Genomic DNA, 27,052 nt, shown 5'->3' on the forward strand with positions numbered 1-27,052 from the left:
GTGAGCACTTTGAACCCGCAAGTGCTTCACAGAAGTTTATAACGCAGAGCCATGAAAATAAAATATTTTTTTTTCCTCAAAAATTATTTTTTAGCCCTCAATTTTTTATTTTCACAAGGTTAAGAGGAAAAATTAGATCCCCGAAGTTGTTGTCCAGATTGTCCTGAGTACGCTAGTACCCCATTTGTGGGGGTAAACCACTATTTGGGCGCATGGCAGAGCTCGGAAGGGAGGTAGTGACGTTTTGGAATGCAGACTTTGATGGAATGGTCTGTGGGCGTCATGTCGCATTTGCAGAGCCCCTGATTTGCCTAAACAGTAGAAACTCCCCACAATTGACCCCATTTTAGAAACTATACCCCCCCAAGGAACTTATCTATATGTGTGGTGACCACTTCTTACCCCCAAGTGCTTCACAAAAGTTTATAACGCAGAGCCGTGAAAATAAAAAATCTTTTTATTTTTCAAAAATGATTTTTTTAACCTGCAATTTTTTATTTTCACAAAAGTAACAGGAGAAATTGGACCTCAAAAGTTGTTGTACAGTTTGTCCTGAGTAAGTTGGTACCCCACATGTGGGGGGAACCACTGTTTGGGCGCATGGCAGAGCTCGGAAGGGAAGTAGTGATGTTTTGGATTGCAGACATTGATGGAATGGTCTGCGGGCATCATGTCACGTTTGGAGACCCCCTGATGTGTCTAAACAGTGGAAACCCCCCAATTCTAACTCCAACCCTAAACCCAACACACCCCTAACCCTACCCCTAATCCCAACCCTAATCCTAGCCCTAATCCCAACCCTAACCCTACCCCTAATCCCAACCTCATCCCTAATCCCAACCCTGCCCCTAATCCCAACCCTACCCCTAATCCAAACCCTACCCCTAATCCCAACCCTAACCCTACCCCTAATTCTAATCCAAAAACTTACCCTACCCCTAATCCTAACCCTAACCCTAATCCCAACCATAATCCTAACCCTAATACCAACCCTAACCCTACCTTTAACCCTACCCTTAATCCCAACCCTACCCCTAATATCAACCCTAACCCTACCCCTAATACCAACCCTACCCCTAACCCTACCCCTATCCCTACCCCTAATTCCAACCCCTAATCCCAACTCTACCCCTAACCCTAATGGGAAAACTGGCACAGGGGGGTGATCACCAGGGCAGGGGGGATCAGGAGGAAGGGAGATCAGGGTCGCAGGGGGGAGATCAGGGTCGCAGGGGGGATCAGTGGGGCAGGGGGGAGATCAGGGTCACAGGGGAGATCAGCGGGGAAGGGGAGATCAGGGTCGCAGGGGGGATCAGTGGGGCAGGGGGGAGATCAGGGTCACAGGGGAGATCAGCGGGGAAGGGGAGATCAGCATCACAGGGGGTAGATCAGGGTCGCGGGGGGATCAGCAGGGCAGGGGGAGATAAGCATCACAGGGGGAGATCAGCGTCGCAGGGGGATCAGCATCGCAGGGGGAGATCAGCATCGCAGGGGGGAAAATCAGTGTTGCAGGGGGGATCAGCGTCGCAGGAGGATCAGCGTCGCAGGGGGGAGTTCAGCGTCGCAGGGGGGAGATCAGCGTCGCAGGGAGGATCAGCGTCGCAGGGGGGAGATCAGCGTCGCAGGGGATCAGCGTCGCAGGGGGAGATCAGCGTTGTAGGGGGGATCAGCGTCGCAGGGGGGAGATCAGTGTCGCAGGGGCGATCAGCGTCGCAGGGGGGAGATCAGCGTTGCAGGGGGATCAGCGTCGCAGGGGGGGATCAGCATCACAGGGGGGAGATCAGCATCACAGGAGGGAGATCAGGGGGCAGATCAGTGTCGCGGGGGGAGATCAGGGGGCAGGGGGGTGTTCACTGGGCCGGGGGGGGGTGATTACCGGGGGCAGGAGGGGGCTGTCAGGTACGGGGGGGTTGAGGATATGCAGGAGGAGATGGAGCCAGCAGCAGCAGTGATCAGTCGGGTTGATCACCGGCGCAGGGGGAGGGAGCGGAGGACGGGGAGAGGGAGCGGAGGTGGGGGGGAGAGGGAGCGGAGGTCGCGGGTGAGCAGAGGTGGGGGAGGAAGGAGCGGAGGTCGGGGGAGGGATCAGAGGTTGGTGGGGTGTGGAATTGGATGGCAGGGGCAGCAGAGGGGAGAACCTGGGGGGGCGGCGGCGGTGATGACGGCGATCGAGGTGAATATGTGGCAGGGAAACCAGCAGGCACCTCGCTATTCAGCTTGAACAGACACCATGAAGCTGGACAGCGAGGCAGCCATCGCTTACTCCACCCCCCATATCTGAATGGAGAGCTAGCGTCACATGGACGCTAGCTCCAATCAGATCTGGGGATGTGACAAAAAGGGTCACCAGAGCGATCGTAGCCAAGGGGGGCAAAGCCACCCCCCTGGGCTAAAGTACAAGTCCCCCTGTCCCTGCAGGTCGGGTGAAATTGGAGTTAACCCTTTCACCCGATCTGCAGGAACACGATCATTCTATGACACAGCATATGCGTCACAGGTCGGATTGGCACCGACTTTCATGACGCATACGCTGTGTCACAGGTCAGGAAGGGGTTAAAGACCTTCCCCTTTTACATCGGTGCCCAGGGCCATGGACCGAGTCACCGCCACCATGACATCCCCCTGTGAACACCGGACCTGGTACCGAGTACCCCACGGCCCTGGCGGGCGACTCATCTTGGCATCATGAACAGGATGGACTGACCCAGCAAATTGGGTCATGTACGCCTAAGAGACTGTGCCTGAACTGTGCTTTATTGGGAGACTGTACTGTGAAATACCGCCAAAAATCACTGCCAAAATCGCCGCCATTAGCGCACCATGTGGCGTGCAGGAGGAGTGGAGCATGTTGTCGTGGGTGCAGCTTGGAAAAACGGCGCGAAAGTAGTAGCCACCCTTCACAGATACTATTATGTCCGAAGGATATGCCCATCAACAAAAGAGATCCGCCTCCTAGTCTGGGATGGAGGGGGAAGGAGGAGAGACCGCCCAGAACAGGAAGACGCCGAGGAGAACCTGGTTGGCAAGATGGCGAGCGGAGGTCACCCGGAGGAGGGGGAGGAAGCCTGCAGCTGTCCCAGCCAATTGGAGGAGCAAAGGACCCTGTCGTCACTGATGGACCCGGAGGTTCTCGGCACAGAAGTGAAGGAGGTATGCCGTCAGCTCCGGCGATCATGGTACCGCGCAGCCGCCAATGTCCGGGAGCAGCAGCGCAGCCAACCCCTGGAGCCTAAGCTTGCAGCAGAGTAGACCAGCACCGGAAACACCGTGGCGGCAGGTAAGAATACAACCCTGCCCCGGTTGCCGAGAACACCCTGCTAGTGCCCATAGACTCCCCGCCACTGCTACCACCCGGCTGGGTGTGTAGCCTCCTTGAATGGGAATGGCCCTGGGAGACCTTGCAGACCCCTGATGCCCCGCTACAGCCGACGAGGAAAGCCCTAGACGTGCAAGGGGAGTGGGTGACCTTCCGGTGGAAGCACACCAGCACTGACCTGATTGGGTTCACTGGGGAAGCCCAAGCTGAAGGTGAGCAGGTGGAAACCATTAGCCGGGAGGAGTACCGTCGTGAGCAGGCGCTCCAACAAGAACGGGAGGAAAGGGAGCAGGATCTCCGATGCCAGGTCGCAAAAGAGGACTTACAGGCCAAAGCCCTGGCCAGGAAAATGGGTCATGAGGACAGGGGCCCGCAGAGATGTGGGACTGTGGTGGCGTTCCGCATCAACTCCGCCTGGGGCTTTATCAAAGAACCTGATCTCTACCCAGAGGTATTTGTCACCAGGTGTGATGTGGAGGCCCACCTGAAGGAGGGACACCCAGATAGAGACCTCTACCCCGGTGACCGCGTCACCTACACCAGGCACTGGGGAGATAAAGGGTGGTATGCTCTGCACGTCCACAAGTGTATACCGAAGGTCACCATACCGCCGGCTCGTGACCTTGAACCACAACCCCAAGCAGCCAAGCCTTACTCACCAGCATCTCCACCTGGCCAGGTGATGATCACCCCTACTTCTGATAGGGCACCCTTCACCATGTGCTCCAAATCTATGCAGGTTACCATTGATCAAAAGTCAGTGAGCACTCACACTCCACGGAGCGTGGATGCACTTTGTGTGGTACCAGGTAGCCACCGACATCCGCAGGGTCTACCTTGAACAATGCCACAGCTAAAATAAAGTAAAAATTTGAAAATAACTGTACATAGTTAAAAGTTAACTCATTGTTGCTACCTAGTTCCAAAAATGACTGCTACAAAAAGTTTGTTAAACCTGACCAGGTTTCTCCTTAAAGGGGTCCCTCGTTTAAAGGGATCCTCTGTTTAAAGAGTTTCATTTTGCTTCAAGGACATTTGGATCACGGACAGTGAATGATCCACAAACTGTCTTGGAAATAGTTTGCACCTTCTTAAATGTGCTTCCCACTGGTTTCACAAAGAAGTTTTAAAAAGACTGCTTCTAATCTTGCTGTGAAAGTTGCTTTGTTTTACAGAGACCTGAAGAAAAACCTGTTTGGTGCAGTAGGATTCCAGGTCTGGATACACGCCTTGTAGCCTGCCCAAGACCAACGTTGGGCGTTAATGACGGGTCCCTCGCATCGTTGCTGCAGTTCTAAAGTTATTGATTGACTTCAGTATCAAATTGCACTTCCTCAGTATTGAGAGACGTGAATGTTGACTTGTTACACTTTGCTGAACTAATGCCTAAAGTTAGTTAGAAAAGTGCGTTATATGCCAGCTTGCAGCATGTTAGTGAAGTTAAAGTATTGAATAAAAATAAAATTGAGACTTGAAGTTAGATAGTGTTGTGTGCAGGAAACAGTGAAATGTCTAATGTTGCACTTTTGAATCAGATGGTGTCAGGACTCTGAACATTTTTTACCTTTTGTGCATTACTGCCCTTTTCCAACATGGCGTCTTTGGTCTCATGTGCACTTGTCTTCCTGCTATAAAACTCCACCCCAGCCTTCAGTCTGTGCTAGATTATTCTGCTTTGCATCCAGCTCCTGATTACTCCCTGGCCCTGCGCTTAGTATCCCGATGTTTACCCTGGTTACCCGGGGACTTCGGCATCGTTGGTCGCTGGAGAGCTGTCTGTGTGACAGCTCTCCAGCGACCACACAACGACGAAACAGCGACGCTGCAGCGATCGGCATCGTTGTCTATATCGCTGCAGCGTCGCTTAATGTGACGGTACCTTTAAACTTTCGGTTTGTTTGCATTTCCCTCTGAAGTTTCCTATTGACGGCTAAGCTGCGTTTATTATTTGCACCAAGTGTTGTGGACTTGAGTTTCTCTCTGCACCTGCTGCTTGAATCACCGTGTGATAATATAAACTTTACCACTTATAAAACTGTGTCCTGTTGTCCTGTTCCACGCAAAGAGTCTCCTGAATTATCCCCTATAATTATTACAGATGGACTTGATGTAGTATACCCGTAGGGGTAGTCTCCGTTGTAGGAAAATTCTTCACTTTGAATAAAGAAAATGTTTGTTTTGCACTTGAAGCCTTAAGATAGTATACCCGTAGTGGGTAATAGCATTTCATAGTTAGTTAGTTATTATACTGTTTTCTGTTCTCAAAAGTATGCATACTCAGTAAATAAGTTCTAGTAACGTTCAAGTGTCCACACCTCCCATAAAGGGAAGCTCCAGTTTCATTATTAATTTGTATTAACTTGTTTTATAGCATTTCAAAAATTGTATGTCTTTTTGCTAAAAAATTGTTGTTCTTCTTTTCCCAGTCCGGGAGTACTGGATTTAACAGGGGGGGGGGGGTGGCACCCCAGGGTCCTGGTCATCACAGTGGCATTGCTTTCCTTATGGGGAGAGTGATGTTACATTTAAAGGCAAGAAGGGATAACTGTAACCAGGTAACACAAGCATGCAACACATTCACACTCCAGGCCACCAGGGGTAGCTTTTGATCCTATTTACTAGGTGACTCCCCAGATATATGGGCGTCTGTACTGAAAGTTAGTGAGTTCTTGCCAGTAGGGTTGAGCGAAACGGGTCGGCCATTTTCAGAAGTCGCCGACTTTTGGCAAAGTCGGGTTTCATGAAACCCGACCCGACCCCTGTGTGGGGTCAGCCATGAGGTCGGCGATCTTCTGAATCTGGTATCGGAATTCCGATACCGAGTTCCGATATGTTTGCGATATCGGAACTCGGTATCGGAATCCACATTTAAGTGTAAAATAAAGAATTAAAATAAAAAATATTGATATACTCACCTTTCTGACGCAGCCTGGACATCGCCGCTGGTAACCGGCATCTTCCGTTCCTAAGAATGGCGCTTGAAAGACCTTTTGATGACGTCACGGCTTGCTTGTGATTGGTCGCGGCGGCCCACGTGACCGCTGAGCGACCAATCACAACAAGCTGTGACGTAATTCTCAGGTCCTAAATTCCTCATTCTAGGAATTTAGGCCATGAGAATTACGTCACGGCTTGTGATTGGTCGCTGAGCAGTCACGTGGGCCGCCGCGACCAATCACAAGCCGTGACGTCATCGAAAGGTCCTTGACGCGCTGATTCTTAAGAAGGAAGGCTGCCGGAAAGAAGCAGGGTGCGTCCGAGGGTGAGTATATACCTAATAGGAATATACTCACCCTCGGCTTCTTTTTGGCAGCCTTCCTTCTTAAGAATGAGCGCGTGAAGGACCTTTCGATGACGTCACGGCTTGTGATTGGTCGCGGCGGCCCACGTGACTGCTCAGCGACCAATCACAAGCCGTGACGTAATTCTCATGGCCTAAATTCCTAGAATGAGGAATTTAGGACCTGAGAATTACGTCACGGCTTGTTGTGATTGGTCGCTCAGCGGTCACGTGGGCCGCCGCGACCAATCACAAGCCGTGACGTCATCGAAAGGTCTTTCAAGCGCCATTCTTAGGAACGGAAGATGCCAATTACTACCAGGGCGCGTCAGACGGTGAGTATATCAATATTTTTTATTTTAATTCTTTATTTTACACTTAAATATGGATCCCAGGGCCTGAAGGAGAGTTTCCTCTCCTTCAGACCCTGGGAACCATAGTATCCCATTGCACTGCATTGGGTTTCGTGTTTCGGCCGACCCCGACTTTTTTATAGGATCGGCCGATTTCACTCGACCCGACTTTTGAGAAAGTCGGGTTTCGTGAAACCCGACCCGATCCTATAAAAATAAAAGTCGCTCAACCCTACTTGCCAGGAAACAGACTGGATCAGTCTGAGGCAGAAGAGGGTTTACGGAGCTGTGTAGCCACAGTGCAGCAGTTCCCGGAAAGAGACATTCAGAAAGCCGAATACATTGCAGTGAACGTGCAGGAGAGCAAAGCACAGGAGAGGATACCAGGGGGAGACCAGCCCCGAGCAGGCTGCCTCCTTCTGAGGAGCAGAAACTGGTAGCTGGAACACCGAGGATCGTAAGGCCCTCCACGACTTACATCAGAGACCAGCAGGACCGCTGAACTCCACGTTACCTGTCTGCCTTAGTACCCATGAGGCACGGTGACACCCTTAGAGGCTGGGGCGTGCTAGAGTCCCTATAAACTGCCTCAAGTCACCAGTCATACGGGTCATGTCCTATCCTATATGGGGGACAGAGAGAGCAAGAGAACACCTGTGAGGACCTTATTTGAAGCCATAGGCAGTAAGGGACTACAACACCATGGTGCTAGAGGAAGGCTTTGATTTCCACCTGGACAAAGGGGACTCCTAACTTGCCTCCAAGCCAGCCGGACCCTGCCTGCCCTGTGATCTGGTGTCCTGGACTGTGGCTGCCTGCAGTCATCAGTAAACAAGGTAAAGAGACTGCAAACCTGTGTCCTTGTTCTTTACTGCACCTTCCACCATCTTCCATCTGCACATCGGGAGCCCTGGGGATATACTTCACCTGTGGGAAGTTATACAATCTAGCTGCCATAACATCACTCCAGAGGACTTCTTAAAGCAGCGTCGGCCCCCACTGACCGAATAACACAGGTGGTGTCACAAACATAAACGTTATTCTCTTTAAAGACCTTCCCCTTTTACATGTGCACCCAGGGCCATGGACCGGGTCACCGACTCCGTGACATCCCCCTGTGAACACCAGACCCGGTACTGAGTACCCCACGGCCCTGGTGGGCGACTCATCTATCCATTACATTGTTAATTACAGACAGCACATGGCCTGCATATTGTTTCCATCCATGTGCTGCCCATGATTCTCACAGACCCATAGATAGTAATCCCTATGCATTTACTCGAAGCAAAAACGGACATATCTTTGTAACTTTTTTACAGACATATACAGTGGGGGAAATAATTATTTGATCCCTTGCTGATTTTGTAAGTTTGCCCACTGACAAAGACATAAACAGTCTGTAATTTTAGGGGTAGGCTAATTTTAACATTGAGAGATATAATATCAAAAATAAAATCCAGAAAATCACATTGTATAAATTATATAAATTTATTTCCATTTTGCAATGAGAAATAAGTATTTGATCCCCCTGGCAAACAAGGCTTAATATTTGATTGCAAAACCCTTGTTGGCAAGCACAGCAGTCAGATTTTTTTATAGTTGATGATGAGGTTTGCGCACGTCAGGAGGAATTTTGGTCCACTCCTCTTTGCAGATCATCTCTAAATCATTAAGATTTTTAATTTTTAAGTTTTCTATGGGATTAAGGTCTGGAGACTGGCTAGGCCACTCTGTGACCTTAATGTGCTTCTTTTTGAGCCACTCCTTTGTTGCCTTGGCTGTATCTTTTAGGTCATTTTCTTGCTGGAAGACCCAGCCCACACAACTGACCAATGTGCTAATGTGTCTATAAAATGACTTCCACCATTTACTCTATTGAAGCAAACTTTTATTGGATTCTGAGAAATAACAGACATTATGAGCTGGAAAAAGTGAGAAATAAGTTCCCTTTATTCATACCTTGACAAATCTACATCACTAAATAACAACTATCTCTGACCTCGATGCAATGGATTTCTGAGTAACGCTCCATTGCTGTTCTCACAGTATTCACAATAGGCAGTACCACCTACATGTGGTTACTGTGGCATTAGAAAGAGGTTGATCATTTCTCAAGGTTGTAACATGTTGAGAAAATAGGACTGGGTGCTACTGGATGATAGGATGCTCTTTTTTACTATTGTGCACATCATGTTGAAATTTCAAATCCAGCTTGGTAAAAACTTTTAGAGACAGGTCAATTAGAGGATGTCTTCTATTGGCCAACTGTTCACCATGGCTGCCTGGTTTTGTAGCCTGGCGGGCAAACTTGCCTTCTTTTAGAATCAGCCTGTAAGAGATGTGTGTGGCACACAGGTCACAGTATGGTGCCTGTGTCAGAGTGACCTTAGCAGTGATCACAGAGTACAACCCAATGAACAATCAAGCCAACCGAATGCCCAAAATAAATAATGCTGACATATAAATGGACAACAAACTTTGCGTAAATCAATAGTGCAAGAGAAAGTAAGAAACTATATCTTATCAGAGAAATATGCTTCTTTCTCCAATCATGACCAATTTCTATTCTTCCCTGCCTCCTAATATCTTATTTCCCTCTAAACTACAGCTAAAATCCAGCTTGGGTGAAACATAAAGGGCTGCCAATTCACTGAAGTATCAGATTACAGCTGTCCATTGAAATCTTTGAACAGAAGAGGGATGGTGAGATAATGAAAAAGAGGGCAGTTGAGATAGGAACACACTAACCTTTGTTGCTGCTTTATTGTAAATGTTTATCTCACTCCAGTGTTGAATTCACATACACACTGCTCAGTAGTGCTGTATAACATCCTGAAGGTGCGCTACATTCACAAGAGATTAGGAATCCCTTATGTCTGTACGTGCTGTTTATAATTGACATCATAGCTAGTCAGTAACCACAGCTGACAATTGAAGATACAGGCTACAGAGTAGAAAACTTGTCAAAAATGCCGGATACAAGTCATATAATGGTCAGAAGTACGGGTATTTCTCATGCACACACAACAAGTTATTCTGAAAAGTCAACTAAAATGACAGATACACTTTAAGCCAATCAACATAAAAAATCTTGCAGCAAGACTATCCGAATGGCGGCTGTGTCTCTTCCATGGGCCTTTCTCCGTTATTTTGGGAAACTCTCAGGCAACCTGAAAGAGAAGGCAAGAATGTTATGTAGCATCTACTATTCACATGAAAAGGTGAATTTCAATAAGCTCAAGAGTTCTTGATATAAATAAAGATGGAATAAAAGAGCACTTACAGCGATCATGCTTCCTTCTAAAACCAGTACTGCAATTCAGTCCCTGTGGCCTAAGATGAGGACTACGGAGATATACATATCTCTCCACAAATGGATATTGGGAAAATTTTAGCACTTAGAAGAATGTATCCCAAATATTCAGTATGTTATCAACAAACAGTGTCTATATCGATGATTAGTATATGAAGAAATGAGTCATTCATGCATGGCATGTTACCTCTAACTGCCGCTGACTACTAGTACCGGTAACTGTTACTTATAACCACAAGCCGTCTTTGTATTATTTAGTTTCATTTAATATTTATAGGTTAAAAGCCTGAATTGTGAAAATATGCAATATATGAGGAAGCCGTCCACAGACCGATATCAGCCTAGATAAGACACAAATCCTGCATGGGAATACTAGATATTATATATTTGCACATGCAATGTATGTGACACAGCCAATAACTGAATGTAGAAGTGTAAAGACGACCTGTCGCCAATCATAAATTTGACTTTTTTTGTTCGGTCTCCCATGACAGCACTACAAGAGAGGGGATCCGCCCTTCAGGGACAGGAAACCTACAGACATAAAAGGGCGGCACCTCATCCACACATCAGTTGGTTTCCTGTCAGACATACTGTATCTGTGAGAAGAATTGTCAGATTCCCAGGCTCAGCTGTTTGGTTCAGGCAGCGGGGGTCCCCTGCCTCAGCCAGCACGTGGTCTCTGGAAGCGCCATAGTGGGTCGCACGATAGTGAGCGGAGCAGGTGGAGCAGTGTCCGGGGAAGATTACCAGCTCCGAAAGGTCAGTGCCGGAAGACAGCTGAGTATACCTCTGGAGCTGGTCCGCGCAGTCTCCGGCACGACGCGCCCTTTAGCGTCTGGCTCTGATGGCTGTGGGTGTATCCGGGGACTCCAGTGACATGTCTGGGGACACCTGGGGGCGCGTGTCTGGTGACACATCCTGGGCGGGCTCTGATGATGCAGCCTGCAGACCCTGGTGACGCGGCCAGGGATGCCATGGTTACACATCAGGGAGCGGGGCCTGGTGACGCGTCCTAGGTGAGATGGATTTTCCGGCCAGTGAGGCCGGATGACATGGCTGTTGTGCGCTGTGGTGACACATCTGGGGCGGTCTCTGCTGTGGTCGGGGTCTCCGGGGGGCATCCGGGTCCGTCGGCAGGCAAAGTGACTGGTGGCATGTGGCACTCAGGGGGGTCATGTCACATCTGGGGACAAGGTGGGTGAACTCTTGGGGAGGTAGATGGCGCCGAGGACCAGTGATGTGCTGACCCGACCCGGATATCTGGGGGTACTGGATGGGGGCGTGCACAGTAACAACAACATCAGCAGCAGCAGCTCGGTCAGAAGCCCCATGCAGCCCGGCGACGACCCTGTGAGAGTGCGAGAAGTAGCCATGCAAATGAGAGTCTGGATTCTGCAGAGAGTTCCAGCCACAGGAGTTCCAGCAGAGTGGATGAGTCAGCAGCCTCTAGGGAGGATCCGTCAGATGAGATGTGCCCCCCCTCATAATCCGGTACCTATTCGTTTTGGCACACTGGTAAGTGATCTTTGGGAAAGTTCACTTGGTGATGTAGTCTTCCCCTTCTTCAGAAGATGACTCTGGCCGCTTCTGTCTCCCCATAGACTGGGTGGATAAATTGGTGAAGGTGGTCAGGAGCACTATGGGCATAGTAGCGTCAAAGCCTGAGCGATCTGTTCAGGATGTCATATTTGGGGACTAGACCAGAGGAAGCGCAGGTCCTTCCCCTTTTAAGATCCACTCTCTGGTATGCCAGGAGTGGAAGAGACTGGAAAGGAAAGGTTTCCTTCCCCCAGCGTTTAAAAGGAGGTACCCTTTTGACGACCCAATATCAAGTTCCCGGGATAAAGCCCCAAAACCCGATGTGGCGGTAGCCAAAGTGTCGAGGAAATCTTCGTTGCCATTTGAGGACCTGGGGACCTTAAAAGACCCTCTAGATAAAAAGGCAGACTTTCCGTAAGGGGGCATGGGAGATGTCGGCAGTAGCTCTGAGGCCAGCGGTGGCACCTACATATATGGCTAGGTCTATGATGATCTGGTTAGAACAACTAGAGACTCAACTGAAGGAAGGCACCTCTAAGCTTGTTACCCATGATACAGGGTGCCACATGTTCTTATCAGATGCCTCCGTGGACTCGGTCAGGTTGGCGGCAAAAGCAGCGGGCCTCTCAAATGCTGCTGGGAGAGTGTTATGGCTGAAGTGCTGGCCCAGAGATATTCTGACCAGGTCTAGACTTTGTACTATTCTGTGCGAGGGGGATTACTTCTTTGGACCGGTCCTGGATGAGCTTCTAGAAAAGGCAGGGAATGGTAAAAAGAAATTTCCCAGTCTGTTCGCTCCCTCCTACAGGTGTCCCTTCAGTAGAAGGAGGTTTAATCATGAAAAGCCTTCCAGGGACCAGGCCAAGTGGGATAAGAGAAAAAGGAAAGGTACGTGGTTCATATTTAGGAGTTCCTCGCAAGAGAGTAAGAAACCACCCCAATGACTGCCGGCCCAGGTAGGGGGTAGGCTGTCGACCTTCTACCCGGCCTGGTCAGGAATAACTAATAGTGACTGGGTTTGTAACCTGATAACATCTGGGCTGAAGTTAGAGTTTTCTTTGATCCCACTGGACAGATTCATGACAACCCCTTCCCGGTCATCCCCCTCAGAACAGCGAGCCCTGGAGGCAGAGGTCCTGGAGCTGTGGCGTGAGGCGGTCCTAGTGAAGGTTCCCTGACCAGAAAGGGGCAAGGGGTTTAACTCCCACCTCTTTCTGATTCAGGAGCTAGATGGCTCCTTTTGGACTATTATTAACCTTAAGGCTCTAAATCGGTTCCCGTAGTACGCTCCTTTAAAATGGGGTCAATTAGATCAGCAATAAAGCTAATCTTTAAAAACTGCTTTATGGCGGTGTTGAACCTAAAGGATGTATACTATCACGTGCCTATTCACGCAGAACATCAGTGGTTCCTCAGGGAGGCGGTAGTCATAGAGGGCACAATTAGGCATTTCCAGTTTAGAGCTCTGCCCTTTGTTCTTGAGTGGCCCCTTGAGTCTTCATGAAGGTGGTTGCCGAGGTCATGGCTCAACTGCGTGAAACCAATGCCTTGTGTTGTGAATTTGGATTCTGGGCTCCCCCGGTGGCCGCTTGTGGAATTGGACTTGTCATCCTCTTTCCTGTTTCACCTGATTCCATCAGTAGTGGGTGTCGCTATTTAAGCTCATTTCTTTGGTGGTTTCTTGCCGGTCAACAATGTTATCTGATGCCTCTCAGTGCTTGTTCCTGCTTCTAGACTACTACTAGATAAGTTGGACTTTTGTCCATGTTTTGTTTTGCCTATTTGTTCCAGTTCACAGCTGAAGTTTTGTTACTGTGTCTGGAAAGCTCTCGTTGATCAGGGATTGCTACTCTGGCGTTATGAGTTAATGCCAGAGTTTAAGGTAATCTCTGGATGGTGTTTTGTTAGTGTTTTTCTGCTGACCATGAAAGTATACTATCTGTCTTCTGCTATCTAGTAAGCGGACCTCAAATTTGCTAAGACTATTTTCCTGCTGCGTTTGTTGTTTCATCTGAACTCACCGTCATTATATGTGGGGGGCTACTGTCTTCTTTGGAATATTTCTCTAGAGGTGAGCCAGGTCTTATATTTCCCTCTGCTAGCTATTTAGGTCTTAGGCCAGAGCTGGGCATCTGGCGATAAATAGGAAATGCTACCTGGCTATTTCTAGTTGCGCGGCAGGCTTAGTTCATGGTCAGTATAGTTCCATCTTCCGAGAGCTTGTCCCTCTATAGGCTTGCTATGATCTCTGCCTGCAGAGATCATGACAGTTTGACCGGCCCATAAAGTGTTAAAGACCCAGGTTGAGAAAGGAGAGTTATAAGAAGTCTGCTGAAATTTTTTTTTTTTTTTTTTTTTTTTTTTTTTTTCCTCCAGTCTGCCTTGCTGCAGTCTTTTCTCTCTCTCTCCTCCTAATCTCTGTATGCTCTGTGTGCACCTGACAATAATGGATCTCCAGAGTGTAACTGCGGGTTTGAATAATCTCATCACGAAAGTACAAAATTTACAAGATTTTGTGGTACATGCTCCGGTATCTGAGCCGAGAATTCCTTTGCCGGAGTTCTTTACAGGGAATAGAGCTAGCTTCCAGAATTTCCGAAATAATTGTAAGCTTTATTTGTCCCTGAAGTCTCGTTCAGCTGGAGACCCTGCTCAGCAGGTTAGGATTGTGATTTCCTTGCTCAGGGGTGACCCTCAAGATTGGGCCTTCTCATTGCCAGCAGGGGATCCTGCGTTACGCGATGTGGATGCGTTTTTTCTGGCCTTGGGCTTGCTTTATGAGGAACCTCATTTGGAACTTCAGGCAGAAAAAACTTTGATGGCACTATCTCAGGGGCAAGACGAAGCTGAAGTTTTCTGCCAAAAATTCCGTAAATGGTCTGTGCTTACTCAGTGGAATGAGTGCGCCTTGGCGGCAACTTTCAGAGAAGGTCTCTCTGATGCCGTTAAGGATGTTATGGTGGGGTTCCCTTTGCCTGCAGGTCTGAATGAGTCCATGACAATGGCTATTCAGATTGATAGGCGTCTGCGGGAGCGCAAACCGGTGCACCATCTGGCGGTGTCTATGGAAAAGACGCCAGAAAGTATGCAGTGTGATAGAATTCTGTCCAGGAGCGAGCGACAGAATTTTAGACGGAAGAATGGATTGTGTTTCTATTGTGGGGATTCTACTCATGTTATATCAGCATGCTCTAGGCGTACAAAGAAGCTTGATAAGTCTGTTTCCATTAGCACCATTCAGTCTAAGTTTATTTTGTCTGTAACCCTGATTTGCTCTTTGTCATCCATTGCCACGGACGCCTATGTTGACTCTGGCGCCGCTCTGAGTCTTATGGATTGGTCCTTTGCCAATCGTTGTGGTTTTGATTTAGAGCCTTTGGAGACTCTTATTCCTCTGAAGGGGATTGACTCCACCCCATTGGCTAATAATAAACCACAATACTGGACACAAGTAACCATGCGTATCAATCCGGATCACCAGGAGATTATTCATTTCCTGGTGCTGTATAATTTACATGACGATTTGGTACTGGGATTGCCATGGTTGCAGTCTCACAACCCAGTCTTGGACTGGAGAGCAATGTCTGTGTTGAGCTGGGGATGTAAGGGTATTCATGGGGACGTACCTTTGGTTTCTATTTCGTCGTCCATTCCCTCTGAAGTCCCTGAGTTCCTCTCTGATTATCAAGACGTCTTTGACGAACCCAAGCTTGGGTCGTTACCTCCGCACCGTGAGTGCGATTGTGCCATAGATTTGATACCGGGTTGTAAATATCCAAAGGGTCGTTTGTTTAATTTGTCTGTGCCGGAACATGCTGCTATGCGGGAATATATAAAGGAGTCTTTGGAAAAGGGACATATTCGTCCATCTTCTTCTCCCTTGGGAGCTGGGTTTTTCTTTGTCTCAAAAAAAGACGGCTCTTTGAGACCATGTATTGATTATCGGCTTCTGAATAAGATCACTGTTAAGTATCAATACCCATTGCCATTGCTTACTGATTTGTTTGCTCGTATAGAGGGTGCTAAGTGGTTCTCTAAAATTGATCTTCGTGGGGCGTATAATTTGGTGCGGATCAGGCAGGGGGATGAGTGGAAGACCGCATTTAATACGCCCGAGGGCCACTTTGAGTATTTGGTCATGCCTTTTGGTCTTTCTAATGCCCCTTCAGTTTTCCAGTCTTTTATGCATGATATTTTCCGCGATTTTCTGGATAAATTTATGATAATATATCTGGATGATATTCTGATTTTTTCTGATGACTGGGACTCTCATGTCCAGCAGGTCAGGAGAGTTTTTCAGGTTCTGCGGTCTAATTCTTTATGTGTGAAGGGGTCTAAGTGCGTTTTTGGGGTCCAGAAAATTTCCTTTTTGGGGTATATTTTTTCTCCCTCTTCCATTGAGATGGATCCCGTCAAGGTGCAAGCTATTTGTGACTGGACTCAGCCCTCCTCTCTTAAGGGTCTTCAGAGATTTTTGGGCTTTGCCAACTTTTACCGCCGATTTATTGCTGGTTTTTCGGATGTCGTTAAACCACTGACTGATTTGACCAGACAAGGCGCTGATGTTGCTAATTGGTCCCCTCATGCTGTAGAGGCCTTTCAGGAGCTTAAGCGCCGTTTTGCCTCTGCCCCTGTGTTGCGTCAGCCTGATGTGAATCTGCCTTTTCAGGTTGAGGTTGACGCTTCGGAGATCGGAGCTGGGGCAGTGTTGTCGCAGAAAGGTTCCGACTGCTCCGTCATTAGGCCTTGTGCCTTCTTTTCTCGCAAATTTTCGCCCGCAGAGCGGAATTATGATGTTGGGAATCGGGAGCTTTTGGCCATGAAGTGGGCGTTTGAGGAGTGGCGCCATTGGCTCGAGGGGGCTAGACATCAGGTGGTGGTATTGACTGACCACAAAAATTTGATTTATCTTGAGACTGCCAGACGCCTGAATCCTAGACAGGCGCGCTGGTCTTTATTTTTTTTCTCGCTTTAATTTTGTGGTGTCATACCTACCGGGTTCTAAGAATGTTAAGGCAGATGCCCTTTCTAGGAGTTTTGACCCGGACTCTCCTGGTAATTCTGAACCCACAGGTATCCTTAGGGAGGGAGTAATTTTGTCGGCCGTTTCTCCTGATCTGCGGCGGTCCTTGCAAGAGTTTCAGGCGGATAGACCGGATCGTTGTCCGCCTGATAGACTGTTTGTTCCGGATGATTGGACCAGCAGAGTCATCTCTGAGGTACATTCTTCTGCATTGGCAGGTCATCCCGGAATTTTTGGTACCAGGGATTTGGTGGCAAGATCCTTCTGGTGGCCTTCTCTGTCACGAGATGTGCGAGTCTTTGTGCAGTCATGTGACGTTTGTGCTCGGGCCAAGTCTTGTAGTTCTCGGGCTAGCGGACTGCTGTTGCCCTTGCCTATTCCTAAGAGGCCTTGGACGCACATCTCGATGGATTTTATTTCAGATCTGCCTGTTTCCCAGAAGATGTCTGTCATCTGGGTGGTCTGTGACCGTTTCTCTAAAATGGTCCATTTGGTTCCTCTGCCCAAGTTGCCTTCTTCTTCTGAGTTGGTTCCTCTGTTTTTTCAGAATGTTGTCCGATTGCACGGTATTCCTGAGAATATTGTTTCTGACAGAGGTACCCAATTTGTGTCTAGATTTTGGCGGGCATTCTGTGCTAGGATGGGCATAGATTTGTCTTTTTCGTCTGCTTTTCACCCTCAGACTAATGGCCAGACCGAGCGGACTAATCAGACCCTTGAGACATATCTGAGGTGTTTTGTCTCTGCTGACCAGGATGATTGGGTTGCTTTTTTGCCATTGGCAGAGTTCGCCCTCAATAATCGGGCCAGTTCTTCCACCTTGGTGTCCCCGTTTTTCTGTAATTCGGGGTTTCACCCTCGATTTTCCTCCGGTCAGGTGGAATCCTCGGATTGTCCTGGAGTGGATGCGGTGGTAGAGAGATTGCATCACATTTGGGGGCAGGTTATGGACAATTTGAAGTTGTCCCAGGAGAAGACTCAGCGTTTTGCCAACCGTCATCGTCGTGTTGGTTCTCGGCTTTGTGTTGGAGATTTAGTGTGGTTGTCTTCTCGTTTTGTCCCTATGAGGGTCTCTTCTCCTAAGTTTAAACCTCGGTTCATCGGCCCTTATAGAATATTGGAGATTCTTAATCCTGTTTCTTTCCGTTTGGACCTCCCTGCGTCCTTTTCCATTCATAACGTTTTTCATCGGTCGTTATTGCGCAGGTATGAGGTACCTGTTGTACCTTCAGTTGAGCCTCCTGCTCCGGTGTTGGTTGAGGGTGAGTTGGAGTACGTTGTGGAGAAAATTTTGGACTCTCGTGTTTCCAGACGGAAACTCCAGTATCTGGTCAACTGGAAGGGTTACGGCCAGGAGGATAATTCTTGGGTCAATGCATCTGATGTTCATGCTTCTGATCTTGTTCGTGCCTTCCATAGGGCTCATCCTGGTCGCCCTGGTGGATCTGGTGAGGGTTCGGTGCCCCCTCCTTGAGGGGGGGGTACTGTTGTGAATTTGGATTCTGGGCTCCCCCGGTGGCCGCTTGTGGAATTGGACTTGTCATCCTCTTTCCTGTTTCACCTGATTCCATCAGTAGTGGGTGTCGCTATTTAAGCTCATTTCTTTGGTGGTTTCTTGCCGGTCAACAATGTTATCTGATGCCTCTCAGTGCTTGTTCCTGCTTCTAGACTACTACTAGATAAGTTGGACTTTTGTCCATGTTTTGTTTTGCCTATTTGTTCCAGTTCACAGCTGAAGTTTTGTTACTGTGTCTGGAAAGCTCTCGTTGATCAGGGATTGCTACTCTGGCGTTATGAGTTAATGCCAGAGTTTAAGGTAATCTCTGGATGGTGTTTTGTTAGTGTTTTTCTGCTGACCATGAAAGTATACTATCTGTCTTCTGCTATCTAGTAAGCGGACCTCAAATTTGCTAAGACTATTTTCCTGCTGCGTTTGTTGTTTCATCTGAACTCACCGTCATTATATGTGGGGGGCTACTGTCTTCTTTGGAATATTTCTCTAGAGGTGAGCCAGGTCTTATATTTCCCTCTGCTAGCTATTTAGGTCTTAGGCCAGAGCTGGGCATCTGGCGATAAATAGGAAATGCTACCTGGCTATTTCTAGTTGCGCGGCAGGCTTAGTTCATGGTCAGTATAGTTCCATCTTCCGAGAGCTTGTCCCTCTATAGGCTTGCTATGATCTCTGCCTGCAGAGATCATGACAGCCTTGATTATTCCCTACCTGGACAATTTTCTTATTCTAGGCAGGTCAGGTGATCATTGCTTAGCGTAAGTAAGGGAAATATTGGCCACCTTGGAGCTCAGATTCAGGAGTGTCGTCTACCTCCTGGTAAATTAGTTAACCTTCAACACCAGGTGATAAGAGCGTTGAACAGTCCCACTATGTCCCTCAGGAAGGCGATGTCCCTGTTAGAGTCGCTAACCTCCTGCATCCCAGCGGTCCGGTGGGCTCTGTTTCATACAACAACCTTGCAATGGGACATTTTGCTTAATGACAGATCCCTTAGGGGGTACGTGCAAGGGCTGATGACCTTGTCCCCTTCTCGTCTACATTCACTAAAGTGATTAGACCGGGATAATCTGTCCAAGGGGGTTCCCTGGGAAAATCGCATATCTCGGGTTGTCACTACGGACGCTAGCCCTGCAGGATGGGGTGAGGTCATAGTCCAGGGAATGTGGGAAGAACAGATGGATAGTTCTTCTAACCTGAATAAGCTAATGGCAGTGGAGCTAGCTGTAAGAAGGCTCCTTATATCGCTACAGGGTCATCATATCAGGATCTTCTCTGACAATCAAACACCATGGGGGAACTCGGTCCAGACCCCTAATGGAAGTGGCGGAGCAACTGTTTCAAGTAGCAGAGGAACATTTTCTGTCACTGACGGCTCTGTACATAACAGGAAAAGACAGCATCAGAGCAGACTTTTTACGCCCCAATCTACTCAGACAGAGAGAGTGGGTACTGAAGGATTTCATCTTCGACCAGATTGTGCAGATGTGGGGTTTTCCAGACATAGACCTCTTCGCCACCAGGAAGAAAAGAAAAGTGAAGCAGTTCTGTTCTCTCAACCCCAGAGAAAAACCACTGGTGGCAGATGCCTTCCTAATCAGGTGGAACAGCAACCTAGCTTATGCCTTCCCCCTTAGCCCTATTGCCTCTAGTAGTGAGGAAGATCAGAGAAGACAGGGCAAGGATTGTCGTGATTGCCCCCTTTTGGCCCCGAAGGGCGTGGTTAAGGACCATGTCGGTCACCAAGCCGTGGGTGCTACCGAAGCTCCCGATCTCCTTTCCCAGGGGCCTGTCTGCCATCCATGAGTGGCTATGCTTCACCTGATGGCGTGGAACTTGAAAGGTCATTGTTGAGGGAAAAAGGATGTTCTCCTAATTTGATAGCCTCTTTCCTAAAGAGTAGGAAGGTGGTCATGACCAAAATCTATGCCAGAACCTGGAAGTTTTTAGCTACCTCAGATTTTAGGGTTGGGGGAGGTCCCGATATGTGAGGACCTGGAATTCCTTCAGAAAGGACTTGAAATGGGTCTTTCCACGAATACCCTCAAGGTCCAGGTATCAGCCCTGGGTGCCATGTTTAGCTGTGATCTCGTGGGTAGTGTTGAGCGATACCTTCCGATATGCAAAGGTATCCGTATCGGATTGGATCGGCCGATACCCAAAAAGTATCGGATATCGCCGATACCGATACCCGATACCAATGCATATCAATGGGACACAAAATATCGGAATGGTTCCCAGGGTCTGAAGGAGAGGAAACTCTCCTTCAGGCCCTGGGATCCATATTCATGTATAAAATAAAAAATAAAATAAAAAAATATTGATATACTCACCCCTCGGACGGCCCCTGGCTCTCACCGGTTCAAGCGTCTGCCTCCGTTCCTAAGAATGCTGAGTAAAGGACCTTCGATGACGTCGCGGCTTGTGATTGGTCACGTGACCGCTCATGTGACCGCTCACGCGACCAATCACAAGCCGCGACGTCATCGCAGGTCCTAAACTCACTGCATTCTTAGGAACGGAGGCTGCCGGTTACACCGCTAAGGTCCAGGCTCCGCCGGAGGGGTGAGTATATCCATATTTTTTATTTTTATTCTTTATTTTTTACATGAATATGGATCCCAGGGCCTGAAGGAGAGTCTCCTCTCCTCCAGACCCTGGGAACCATACACTGGGAACTTCCGATTTCCGATATCACAAAAATATCGGAACTCGGTATCGGAATTCCGATACCGCAAATATCAGCCGATAACCGATACTTGCGGTATCGGAATGCTCAACACTACTCGTGGATAATTACTGGGTGGCTAGATTTATTAAAGCATCAAGTAAATCTAGGCACAACCTTAAGGAGAGAATTATGCCATGGGACCTGAACTTGATTCTCACAGCTATGACAGATCCAGATCCCCCATTTGAACTCACTGAGTCAGCCCCAATAAAGGTGCTCTCCCTTAAAATAGCTCTCTTGGTCGCATTAACATCAACCCGGAGGGTGAGTAATATCCAGGCTCTTTCTAGGCTACCACTATATGCCCAGTTCCTGGAGGACATGGTTATACTTCAGCCACATCCATCTTACTTGCCAAAAGTAGCCTCCAAATTCCACGCCTCCAAATTAGCTAGATGGATTAGGGAGGCTATCTTGTTAGCTTATACGTCAAGTGGCAAGACAGCTGTCATGGTTCCCAATGGCAGGGACATAGGCAAAAACAGGACTAGCTCTAGGAAGATGGAATCTAAGCTGACCGCGATGCTGAACCTCACGCACAACTACCAATAGCCGGGGAACGTGCCTGCGTTTTATCCCTAGACGTCTCGCACCAGCCGGAGATCTAGCTACCCCTAATAGAGGAAACACAGACCTGGCTTGCCTCCAGAGAAAACCCCAAAGTGATAGTAGCCCCCAACATATAATAAGACTAAAAGCCAAAACAATTCAGTAAAGATTAAAAGGACCAGACAGAATACCAAGGTATAGACATATCAAAATATATTTATTAGTGAGCGTGACAAGGGTTACAAAATATTAAAATTACATAAATCCATACATAAAAATATGATAAGAACTTTAATTTTAAAAGCTACAAAAAATAGCGCGGCACCAGGAAGATTAGGATGAAAAGGTAATAATACCGCTCCTAAAACAGCCCCACTGCAATAACAGGATATCTTTAAGTACGCTGACAACCCATGATAAGGTGTTACTATGCCAAATCCAGCTCAGTAGAAAACCATATAAAAGTGCGCAAGTGCCATATCCAAATCAAAATGCCCCATTATAAATATAAGTTGATTTCAATCAATTTATAAAGTGATAAAGTGCAAAAGATAATTATAACCATAAACAGCACAGGAGTTTATCCTAAAAAAAGTGCATAGACAAAGTGCCAGTATACGCTGGAAATAGCCTTCTATAAACACAGAGGGGCTACAGCGATTATATAGTAGTATATACCTGTGGGGGCTGAGTCCTGGGCCTGCGCCTCTCCCGACGCGCGTTTCGGATTAGATATGTCCTTCTTCTCCCCCCTGAAGAAGGACATATCTAATCCGAAACGCGCGTCGGGAGAGGCGCAGGCCCAGGACTCAGCCCCCACAGGTATATACTACTATATAATCGCTGTAGCCCCTCTGTGTTTATAGAAGGCTATTTCCAGCGTATACTGGCACTTTGTCTATGCACTTTTTTTAGGATAAACTCCTGTGCTGTTTATGGTTATAATTATCTTTTGCACTTTATCACTTTATAAATTGATTGAAATCAACTTATATTTATAATGGGGCATTTTGATTTGGATATGGCACTTGCGCACTTTTATATGGTTTTCTACTGAGCTGGATTTGGCATAGTAACACCTTATCATGGGTTGTCAGCGTACTTAAAGATATCCTGTTATTGCAGTGGGGCTGTTTTAGGAGCGGTATTATTACCTTTTCATCCTAATCTTCCTGGTGCCGCGCTATTTTTTGTAGCTTTTAAAATTAAAGTTCTTATCATATTTTTATGTATGGATTTATGTAATTTTAATATTTTGTAACCCTTGTCACGCTCACTAATAAATATATTTTGATATGTCTATACCTTGGTATTCTGTCTGGTCCTTTTAATCTTTACTGAATGAATTGTTTTGGCTTTTAGTCTGGTCTTTGCTGTGGTTTCCACAGAGATTGCCACACAGTGCACCGGGGTGAATTATTTAAAAATCTCTGTATATTTTTTTCACAGATATACATATATGTGAATGGGAATGTGATTTATTTGCAAATTACTTAAGGTGTATTGTGTGACATATACTTACCCAACATATAATGATGGTTAGTTAAGAAGAAAACACATACGTAGTATGAATACAGGTTCAGCAAAGAGAGGCCCACTAACTAGATAGCAGAAAATACAAAAGTGGACTTCGCGGTCAACTCAAAACCCTACAAAATACCATCCTGAAATGACTTTAAACTCCGGTATCAACTCATGACACCGGAGTGGTCATTTCAGTTCGCTAGAGCTTCCAGCAGCAAGATTCATATAAATGCACGCTGGACAAAAGGTACAAATGATCCAAATGAACGCTGGACAAAACTTTCACAAAAAGTACAGATGATCCAACTTATCTGAATCAGCAGACTTGGAGCAGGTAGCAAGTAACAGAGGAGCTCTGGTAACATTGATAGCCGGCAAGTAAATGACTGAGAAGCCAGACTATATAGGAGACTCCCATTTCCTGATGGGAACAGGTGCACTGGAGATAAAAGACAGAAGTAAACCAGTACCACCAGTAGCCACCAGAGGGAGCCCACAAACAGAATTCACAACAGTACCCCCCCCTTGAGGAGGGGGCACCGAACCCTCATGAGAACCACCAGGGCGATCTGGATGAGCCCGATGAAAGGCGCGAACCAAATCAGAGGCATGAACATCAGAGGCAGTCACCCAAGAATTATCCTCCTGACCGTATCCCTTCCATTTAACCAAATATTGAAGTCTCCGTCTGGAAATGCGAGAGTCCAAAATCTTCTCCACAACATATTCCAATTCACCCTGCACCAGCACAGGAGCAGGAGGCTCAACAGAAGGAACAACCGGTACCTCGTACCTCCGCAACAAAGACCGATGGAAGACATTATGAATAGTGAAAGATGCTGGTAGGTCCAAACGAAACGATACAGGATTAAGAATCTCCAAAATCTTATAAGGACCTATGAACCGAGGTTTAAACTTAGGAGAAGAGACTTTCATAGGGACAAAACGAGAAGATAACCACACCAAGTCCCCAACGCGAAGACGATTACCAGCACGACGACGACGATTAGCAAACCGCTGAGTCTTCTCCTGGGACAACTTCAAGTTGTCCACTACATGACTCCAAATCCGGTGCAGTCTATCCACCATCGTGTCCACTCCAGGGCAATCCGAAGATTCCACCTGGCCAGATGAAAAACGAGGGTGAAACCCCGAATTGCAAAAGAAAGGAGAAACCAGAGTGGCAGAACTAGCCCGATTATTAAGGGCAAATTCTGCCAACGGCAAAAAGGCGACCCAATCATCCTGATCAGCAGACACAAAACACCTCAAATAAGTCTCCAAGGTCTGATTACTTCGCTCTGTCTGACCATTCGTCTGAGGGTGGAATGCAGACGAAAAAGACAAATCAATGCCCATCCTGGCACAGAACGCCCGCCAAAATCTAGACACAAATTGGGATCCCCTGTCAGAAACGATGTTTTCCGGGATACCATGTAAACGAACCACATTCTGAAAAAATAGAGGAACCAACTCAGATGAAGAAGGCAACTTGGGCAAGGGTACCAAATGAACCATCTTAGAAAAACGGTCACACACCACCCAGATGACGGTCATTTTCTGAGAAACCGTAAGGTCCGAAATAAAGTCCATAGAGATGTGCGTCCAAGGCCTCTTCGGAATAGGCAAGGGCAACAACAATCCACTAGCCCGAGAACAACAAGGCTTGGCCCGAGCACAAACATCACAAGACTGTACAAAAGTACGCACATCCCGAGACAGGGAAGGCCACCAGAAGGACCTGGCCACCAAATCTCTGGTACCAAAGATTCCAGGGTGACCTGCCAACACAGAAGAATGAACTTCCAAGATGACTCTAGTGGTCCACTCATCTGGAACAAACAGTCTCCCAGGCGGACAACGATCAGGCCTATCCACTTGAAACTCCTGCAAAGCACGTCGCAAGTCTGGAGAGACAGCAGACAATATCACCCCATCCTTAAGGATACCCGTAGGCTCAGAATCACCAGGGGAGTCAGGCTCAAAACTCCTAGAAAGGGCATCCGCCTTCACATTTTTTGAACCTGGTAGATATGAGACCACAAAATTAAACCGGGAGAAAAACAACGACCAGCGCGCCTGTCTAGGATTCAGACGCCTGGCAGACTCAAGGTAAATCAGATTCTTGTGATCAGTCAAGACCACCACCTGATGCCTAGCACCCTCAAGCCAATGACGCCACTCCTCAAAAGCCCACTTCATAGCCAAGAGCTCCCGATTACCAACATCATAATTTCGCTCGGCGGGCGAAAATTTTCGAGAAAAGAACGCACATGGTCTCATCACCGAGCAATCGGAACTTCTCTGCGACAAAACCGCCCCCGCTCCGATCTCGGAAGCATCAACTTCGACCTGAAAAGGAAGTGAAACATCAGGCTGGCGCAACACAGGGGCAGAAGAAAAGCGGCGCTTAAGCTCCCGAAAGGCCTCCACAGCCGCCGAGGACCAATTGACAACATCAGCACCCTTCTTAGTCAAATCCGTTAGAGGCTTAGCAACACTTGAAAAACCAGTTATAAATCGACGATAGAAATTAGCAAAACCCAAGAATTTCTGAAGACTCTTAAGGGAAGTAGGTTGCGTCTAATCACAAATAGCCCGAACCTTGACAGGATCCATCTCAATAGAAGAAGGGGAAAAAATGTACCCCAAAAAAGAGATCTTCTGAACCCCAAAAATACACTTTGAACCCTTTACAAATAAAGAATTGGCCCGCAAAACCTGAAAAACCTTCCTGACCTGTTGAACATGCGACTCCCAGTCATCAGAAAAAATCTAAATATCATCCAAATACACAATCATAAATTTATCCAGATATTCACGGAAAATATTGTGCATAAAGGACTGAAAGACTGAAGGGGCATTAGAAAGACCAAAAGGCATTACCAGATACTCAAAATGGCCCTCGGGCGTATTAAATGCAGTTTTCCACTCATCTCCCTGCTTAATCCGCACCAAATTATACGCACCCCGAAGGTCAATCTTAGAAAACCATCTTGCCCCTTTAATACGAGCAAACAAATCAGTCAACAGTGGCAAAGGATACTGATATTTGACTGTAATCTTATTCAACAGCCGATAATCAATACAAGGCCTCAGGGAACCATCTTTTTTACCCACGAAAAAAAAACCTGCTCCTAAAGGGGATGAGGATGGACGGATATGTCCCTTTTCCAAGGACTCCTTAATATACTCTCGCATAGCAGCATGCTCTGGCACAGACAGATTGAACAGACGACCTTTAGGAAATTTGCTGCCAGGAATCAAATCTATAGCACAATCGCAATCCCTGTGAGGAGGGAGCAAACTAAGTTTAGGCTCAGCAAAAACATCACCGTAGTCAGACAAAAATGCCGGGACCTCAGAGGGAGTAGATGAAGCAATGGAAACCAAAGGTACTTCCCCATGAGCCCCCTGACATCCCCAGCTTAATACGGACATTGTCTTCCAGTCAAGAACTGGATTATGAGTTTGTAGCCATGGCAATCCAAGCACTAAGACATCATGCAAATTATGCAACACAAGGAATCGAATCACCTCCTGATGGTCTGGAGTCATACACATAGTCACTTGTGTCCAGTATTGAGGTTTATTCCTAGCCAATGGTGTGGAATCAATACCCTTCAAAGGGATAGGGACTTCCAGAGACTCTAGACTAAACCCACATCGCCTGGCAAAGGACCAATCCATAAGACTCAGGGCGGCACCAGAGTCCACATAGGCATTCACGGTAATAGATGATAATGAACAAATCAAAGTCACAGATAAAATAAACTTAGACTGCAAAGTGCTAACTGCAAGAGACTTATCAACCCTTCTCGTGCGTTTAGAGCATGCTGATATAACATGAGCAGAATCGCCACAATAGAAGCACAACCCATTTTTACGCCTATAATTCTGCCGTTCACCTC

General features: G+C 47.4%; 1 long non-coding RNA gene across 1 annotated transcript; it reads right to left on the minus strand.

Moving 5' to 3' along the window:
• Nucleotides 1-8,876: 8,876 nt before the first annotated feature.
• Nucleotides 8,877-20,732, minus strand: LOC143782743 (uncharacterized). The gene is made up of 2 exons (XR_013217041.1): nt 19,033-20,732; nt 8,877-13,351 (listed from the first exon to the last, which is right to left on the minus strand). It is a non-coding gene; the product is annotated as an uncharacterized LOC143782743 (long non-coding RNA).
• Nucleotides 20,733-27,052: the final 6,320 nt, after the last annotated feature.

This window comes from Ranitomeya variabilis, chromosome 6, assembly GCF_051348905.1.
Source record: "Ranitomeya variabilis isolate aRanVar5 chromosome 6, aRanVar5.hap1, whole genome shotgun sequence".
Taxonomy (NCBI): Eukaryota; Metazoa; Chordata; class Amphibia; order Anura; family Dendrobatidae; genus Ranitomeya; species Ranitomeya variabilis.